We start from the raw sequence: 8,047 nt of genomic DNA, 5'->3' as shown, positions 1-8,047 counted from the left end.
CCGGCGCTCTCCGAGGTGCCGGGGTCTGGTGGGGGGTGATTTTACTGCGCGCCCCTCGCTGTCCTGGCGGCTGCGATGGGTGTGAACGTTGGGAAGAAAGGTAGCCCGGGTTTTATGGTCTAAAGTATTCTTGGCGCACGTGGTTCATTTATACCCNTTGGCCTTGGACATGGGCTTACCCAGCTGGAGCCAGAGCTTAGCTGGGTGTAGAGCAGTGCTGTGTGCTGAGTGGGACATGAAAGGAGTTTGATGCACGGTCTGCTTTCCGCCCTGCAAGTGTTTACCAACCACCTGGGCGCTAGAACAGACATGCCGACAGGTACCATTCAGCAGCGTGTGACTCAGTGACAAGACAGTGTCGAGCTCTGAGCATCAAGCAGGGGAAGGCTGGCAGGGACTGGGGTGAAACTGAGGAGCAGACCCCCATTCTTTTCCAGTGTTGCAGGGCCTCCGGGGAGGACAGGCACGTAGGATAAAGCCAGCAGGACTGAGGAAGGCCTGTCAGGTTGAGTACTCATTAGATAAAACAAGAAAGAAAGACATTGGAGAGGAGAAGAGAGGTACGTAAATTAACGCATGGAGTTTGGTCAGTGGGGTCCTGTCAGGCAGCATTAATTTTTGTGCGATGTCCCAGCTTTTGTGTAAAAGCAAAATCAAGCAGAGCAATTAAGGAGAACAGTAACAAAGAGAGAGAGGAGTAATTTAAAATGTTTATTTTTTATTGTTGAGAGAGAGAGAGTGCATAGGCAGGGGAGGGGCAGGAGAGAGGGAGAGAAGAGAATCCCAAGCAGGCTCCGCTCTGTTAGCGCAGAGCCCTATGCAGGGCTTGAACCCATGAACCATGAAATCATGGCCTGAGCTGAAGCCAACGGTTGGATTCTCAACTGACTGAGCTACCCATTCTCTCAAGGACTGAATAAATAAATTAAAAAAAATTTTTTATCCTCTTTTTTTTTTTTTAACATTTTCTTTATTTTTGAGAGACAGAGAAAAACAGAGTGCAAGCAGGGGAGAGGCAGAGAGAGAGAGAGGGAGACACAGAATCCGAAGAAGGCTCCAGGCTCTGAGCTGTCAGCACAGAGCCCAACACGGGGCTCGAACCCACAAACTGTGAGATCATGACCTGAGCCAAAATCGGAGGCTTAACCGACTGAGCCACCCAGGCACCTCCAAAAAATCCTCTTCAGCATTAAATAAATTTTATTTTCCAGTTTCTGAAAACAAAAATTTCCATTAACTGGTATTCTGTAAAATAGGATGCAGGTTGTAACTGGGTGACAATTTTTACTTTAAGGAAACACTTTTTGTTTAAAGAAAAGATTCTAATACATCTGAAAATTTGCACAGACTTTTTAGAATTAAAGTGTATGTGTATGGAAGCAGAGTGTTGAGAATTGGAGAATGTCCTCATGATCAAACCTATTAGGTTTGTATTAAAGGCTTCCCCTTAGTCTTTGGCCCATTTTCTTACTAGTTCAGCCCACTGGGCTCCTCTTAGAAAAAAAGGGACAGACCCTGCCCAGGCCACAGAGACCTGCAGGTAGGGCAGTGAGTGACCTTTATTTAGGCCCTACTAGGTGCCAGCAGAGTCCCTTCCACAGAGATTCTGGCCCCTTCGCCTCCCACCGCCGCTGACAAAGCCCTGTGTGGTAGGCGCTGGTGTGGGGCTGCCTGCAGGGGTGAGGATTGCTGCAGGGGTGGGGAGCCACAAGGGACTATGCCTGCTATCTGCCCACAGGTTGTGGGTCCTCATAGAAGCAATGAGGTTCAGATGAGCAGAGAGGGGTTGGTGCCCGCGGTCAAGGTGAAGGGGACTCTGGTAGCTGTAGTNCCCGTGGTTCATCGCTTACATACAACACCCAGTGCTCATCCCAACAAGTACCCTCCGCAGTGCCTAACACACCTGTTTCCAGAGAGAGTTTAGGAAATAGGTGGATGACAACTCTGTGTCAAGTACAAGCATAAGTAGACTACATGGCCTTTAGGCTCAGATTCTGAGTTATTTATCCAAACTATTAAAGAAATGGATTCTTTAAATGTGCTACCTTTCAACATGAATGGGGTTCTGTTCTTGGAGTCTTTCGACCGGGTCTGCTGTGGCCTTGGCTTAGGGCTGACCGGGGCCTGATGCTGAGATACTCCTCCTCAGGGACCACTCTGATTCTCCGGTGCCCTAACCTGGCACATCAGGCAGCCCTGGGAGGAGAGCCCCCGTCTCCTGCCAGGCTGCCGCCTGCCCTGAGCCAGGCCGGATGGAGCAGAGTGGGGACAGCCACCAGGCCCTTGGGAAAGGGCATTTCGTCCACCCTGGGAGCCTTCCCTCCCCGCCGCCTTCCTAGTGAGTGCTCACAGTTCTGGGCGGAGGGACTTGGTCCCTCCCGGTTGGCTCCGCTCTGTGGCTAGTTTTACAGGGTATCTACTTCCAGTGCTGTTAGCTTACAGTCCTCCTTGTGGAGAGGCTGCTGATCAGTATAGATTTTTCAGGCTTAGTTTTCTTTTAACTGTTGTATTTTTATTATACAAGTAGTACCTAAATAACATTTTCACGGTAAATGATGCGTAAGCCTCCTCCATCATGTAATCACCATGGACACCTGGTACAGCCGTAAAACTCTCTTTCTCTCATTAGTACAACACGTATACACATTCCTTTAAAAACAAATTGAGTCATACGTAGTGGTTTGCTTTTTCCCACATAGTATGTTTTAGAGAGCATTGCATGTTAGTACATAGGCATTGCCTATTTTTTTAAATTGAAGTATAGTTAACGTACAGTGTTATATTAGTCTCAGGTGTGCACTATAATGTACATTACTCAGTGCTCATCATGACAGGTGTCCTCTTGGTTCTTTTCACCTGTTTCACCCATCCCCCCTTCCACCTCCCGTCTTGAAACCATCAGTTTGTTCTCTGTATTTAAGAGTATAGTTTGGGATGCCCAGGTGGCTCAGTTGGTTAAGCATCTGACTCTTAATTTTGTCTCAGGTCACGATCTCATGGTTTATGGGATCGAGCTCTGTATCCAGCTCTGTGCTGACAGCGTGGAGCCTGGTTAGGATTTTCTCTCTCCGCCCTCCTCTGCTTACATAAGCGCTCTCTCTCAAAATAAATAAATAAACATTTTTAAAAAAGTATATTTGTTTGTCTCTTTTTTTCTTTGTTTCTCAAATTCTACATATGAATGAAATCGTAGGGCATTTGTCTTTCTTTGCCTCCATCCATGTTCTTACAAAGCGTAGTACGTTCTTATCATAATTCATCTGAGCACTCTCTTAATGATGCACATCTAGGTACTCTCAAAATTTCTTCTATTAAACTCAAGGTTTGTTTGTACATAAGTCTTTGTAAATACTCTCCTCCTCTCTACATTGAAAGAAGAGACCAGTATCAATTTCCAGGATGAAGTCATTTTCCAAGATAGTTGTGCATGCCTCAGTTCTTAGTGTAAGTAAGTACAAAACAAACAAGGCCCTCCACTAACTCCCTCTAAATGGGACTCTATCCGAAGATTGGAAGAGGCATTTTGATGTGCCTCCAGCTTTAAGAAAGAAATAGCCTTTTCCAGGAGTAAAATTGTAACACTCATTGGACTTCTGATTTGTTCTCATAGCACCTCTAAGTTTCCTTCCTAGCACTCACCACACACCACAGTTAGGTAATTTGTGTCAGTATTTGTTAAATACCGTCTCCCTCTAAGACTGTAAGTTCACTGAGGGCAGGAACCATCTGTCCTTTCTGGTTGACTGAGCTGTCCGTAGCCTCCAACATAAAACTTGATACATAGTAGGCATTTAACAGAGTATGTGAAAGAATAATCAGGGATGTCAGAAGGATTGGATCCCCAAGGTTGCTTATTACTGTCTGTAAGATGGAATTTTATGTATCTATAAAGAGTTAGTGTTAAAAAAAATTGTCACAAAAATATTTGAAAACTCTGTATGTTATCATTGAAACTGACTAGAATAACAAAACTAGAGCAAGGAATTGAATTGAGAGATGATAAGCAAACATTTAGTAATGATGAGATTGGTTTTTAAAACTACTAGAACTTGCATTTGTTCTATTCTTTTTTTTTTAGTATAGACACACAATGTTATATTAGTTTCAGGTGTGCAAGGTAGTGATTCAACGTCTCTATATGTTATGCTCACAAGTGTAGCTCCCATCTGTCACCATATAGTGCTACCATTGACTATATTCCCTATGCTGTATTCCCTCCATTCCCACAACTTACTCATCGCATAAGTGATACCCCATCTCCCACTCCCCTTCACCCATTTGCCCAGTCCTCTCACGTCCCCTTCTCTTTGGCAACCATCAGTTTTCTTTATTTAGAGGTGTGGTTCTGCTTTTCATTATTTGCTTTCGTGTATTCATTTGTTTTGTTTTTTAGATTCCACATCTGAGTGAAATCATATGGTATTTATCTTTCTCGATCTGACTTATTTCACTTAGCATAATAGCCTCTAGTTCCATTTATGAGTTGTCATAAAAGGCAAGATCTTGTCCTTTTTATGGATATCCAGGATGGATAATATTCCTGTGTGTGTGTGTATATGTGTATACATGTACATACCACATTTTTATACATTCATCTATTAATGGACACTTAGGTTGCTTCCATATTTTAGCTATTATAAATCATGCTGTGAGAAACATGGGGGGGCTATATTTTTTTAAATCAGTGTTTTTGTTTTCTTTGGGTAAATGCCCAGTTGTGGAATTATTGAATTCTATGGTATTTCTATTTTTGTTTTTTTTTTTTTAAATGTTTTATTTATTTCTAGGAGAGAGAGAGAGACAGCGTGAGCAGGGGAGGGTCCGAGAGAGAGGGAGTCACAGACTGAAACAGGCTCCAGGCTCTGAGCTGGCAGTCAGCACAGAGTCCGACGCGGGGCTCGAACCCACGAACCGCGAGATCATGACCTAAGCGAAAGTTGGACGCTTAACCGACTAAGCCACCCAGGCGCCCCTGTATTTCTATTTTTGGTGTTTTGAAGAGCCTCCATAGTGTTTTCCGCAATGGCTGTATTATTTTTACAGTGGAGAAAAGACAGTGTCCAGTGTCTTCAATAAATGGTGCTGGGAAAACTGGACCGCGGCAGGCAAAAGTATGAAACTGGCCCACTTTCTAATACCATGCACAAAAATAAACTCAAAATGGATTAAAGACCTAAATGTGAGACCTGAGACCATAAAACACCTTGAAGAGAGCATAAGCAGTGATTTTTTTTTTTTCTTTTTGACATCACCCATAGCAACATTTTTCTAGACAGGTCTTCTAAGGCAAGGAAAATGAAAGCAAAAATAGACTATTGGGATTACATCAAAATAAAAAGCCTTTGCACAGCCAAGGAAACCATCAACAAAACAAAAAGGCAACCTACTGAATGGGAGAAGATGCTTGCAAATGAAATATCCAATAACGGGTTAATACCAAAAATCTATAAAAAACTCCTACAACTCAACACCAAAAAAAAAAAAAAAAGAAAAAGAACAGTCTGATTAAAAATAGGCAGAGGACATGAATATTTTCCAAAGAAGGCCTACAGATATCCAACAGACACATGAAAAGATGCTCAAATCACTCATCAGCAGGAAAATGCAAATCAAACTGCAATGAGATAGCACTTCACACCCGTCAGAATGGCTAAAATAAAAAAAACAAGAAACAAGTTGGTGAGGATGCAGAGAAAAAAGGAACCCTTGTGTGGTTGTGGTGGGAAGGCCTTTCTGTGTTCTGTTTCAGTGCACACTGTTCCCTGACTTAAAGAGTCCTAGTAACTTAGAAGATCCGTATTTGATTACTTACTGCTCCCTTTCTCTGTGTCTCCTCACCCCCACCCCAAGGAAAAAAGAAGAAAAGAAAATGAAACTGGGAGGAAAGTCTATTCTTTCAAAATAGATGGAACTCCCACCTCTAGCAAAAACTGAAAATACTTCTTGGAACTTTGGCCAAGATTTGGATGAGCAACATCCTTTTTAAAAATCATGCAACCACCTTTCCTCTGCAGACTGCGTCCTTGGATTGTTTTTTCTCAAATCCCTGAGGCAGTGAGCTTAGTCCAGAGTGGAGAAGAGGAGGCAGTTTGAGAGCATCATGGCAACTGGGCCCTGGCTGAATGAGGCGGGCAGTGTGGGGACATAGGTGGCCGGGGGTGGGGTGGGGAGGAGAGGGTCCTAGAGAGAACCAGTGTGCTACAGAGACAAGCCTGACTCGGTGTGGGGTACAAGGAGTGTGTTGGGAAAGGGGGTTGTTAGTCTTCTGTATTTTTTATTCGTCCTCTCTAAAGCTTATACTCCTTTTTTTTTAAATGTATTTCTGTGTTTTTATCTGATTGTAAAGATAGTGCTTACTGTAGAAAATGTGGGAAATGCAGGAGAGAAAAGAGTAGTAATTCTACCACCAGTGACAGCCACTGCTATATCTTGGTGTATTTTCTCCCTTGGCTTTTTATATATACATAGCTGACAGCTTCTATTTAAAAAGAAAAAAAACAAACACTAAATTGGAGCCATTTTGCCATATATATATTTTTAAGTTTATTTATTTCGAGAGAGACAGAACACATAAGCAGGGGAGGGGCAGAGAGAGTGAGACAGAGAGAGAAGAGAGAGAGGAGAGAGAGAGAATCCCAAGCAGGCTCCACGCTGTCAGCTCCAGCACAGCACAAACTGTGAGATCATGACCTGAGCCGGAGTCAATTGCTAGACACTTAACAGAGCCACCCGGGCACCCCATCTTGCCACATTCTTAAATTTGATTTTTGGTGGCTACAAGGCTGGGTGTTGAATAGGAATATCAAAATTTAACCCTTTCATGACATTTTTGCTAATATAAGTAACATTATGGAATATACCTGAACACAAACCTCTTCGCTATAAAGATTTCAGCATTTCAGCAAATTGTGTATGACTCATAATGAGGCCAAAGTGTGTGCAGACAGTTTCCAGACTGATTGGCATAAGGATCCTGCCCTCTAGAAGGATCGTCCCTGCCGCTTCACCAGCAGTTAGGACAGTGCCCTCCTCGTCACCGTCAGCAGCATGTAGCAATTTTCCTTGACAGTTTAGTAGATGGATAAAGGTACACCGTTGTTTTAGGTCCCATTTATTCAGTTCGTCTGTTGAATTTTTTCCATAGGTGCTTCTACCATTTATATAGTTCTGTGGATTGTTCTTGTCTTTTACTTATCTTTCAAAGGGAATGTTGGGGGGTTGTTTGTTTGTTTTTAAGTTTATTTACTTTGAGACAGAGAGTGCATGTGCATGCCGGAGCAAGGAGGGTGTAGCGGAGAGGGGACAGAGAATCCCATGTAGGCTCCATGCTGTCAGCGCAGAGCCTGACTCGGGGCTCAATCCCACAGACTGTGAGATCGTGACCTGAGCCAGAGTCAAGAGTCACACACTTAACTGACTGAGCCACCCAGGTGTCCCAGGATGTTGGGATCTCAATGGATTTTATGAACTACATGGGTAACATAGTCTCAGATATTTTTTGGCTCTCTTTTACCGCAGATATCTTTCTTTCCAGTTGTCTCTGACCTTTGAATTGTGGCTGTGGTTCAATTTGATGAGCAGAAGTTTTTTTTTTTTTTTAACGTTTATTCATTTTTTGAGAGACAGAGACAGAGTGTGAGTGGGGTTGGGGCAGAGACACACACACACACACAGAATCCGAAGCAGGCTGTGCTGACAGCTCAGAGCCTGATGTGGGGCCCGAGCCCAAGGACAGCAAGATCGTGATCTGAGCTGAAGTCAGATGCTTAACTGGCTGAGCCACCCAGGCACCCCAAAAGTTATTTTAAGTTGTCAAAACTGTCCATTTTTTATTTCTTTAATTCTATTGTGATTAGACTGATATAGCTCCTCCTTACAGCAGTTAAATATCCTTCTATTTTTTTCTCATTATCTTCAGTGACCTTATTTATTTACCTTTACCTCTTTAGTCTGTTTTGTTGTTTTGATGATGCAAGTCAAGACTGTAGCTGATAATTCCCCCATTGTCATTTATTGAGGAACCTCTTCTTTACCCATTGATCTATGG

General features: G+C 43.2%; 1 protein-coding gene across 1 annotated transcript in view; it reads left to right on the top strand.

Annotated features, from left to right (window-relative positions):
• The window catches only part of PANX1 (pannexin 1), a 39,900-nt gene that overhangs the window by 459 nt on the left and 31,394 nt on the right, over nt 1–8,047 (top strand). The window lies entirely within an intron of this gene.

This window comes from Crocuta crocuta, unplaced genomic scaffold (genome assembly GCF_008692635.1).
Source record: "Crocuta crocuta isolate KB4526 unplaced genomic scaffold, BGI_CrCroc_1.0 scaffold78, whole genome shotgun sequence".
Classification (NCBI taxonomy): domain Eukaryota; kingdom Metazoa; phylum Chordata; class Mammalia; order Carnivora; family Hyaenidae; genus Crocuta; species Crocuta crocuta.
Note: the sequence above shows the minus strand (reverse complement) of the source record. Positions and strands in the feature narration are given on the sequence as shown.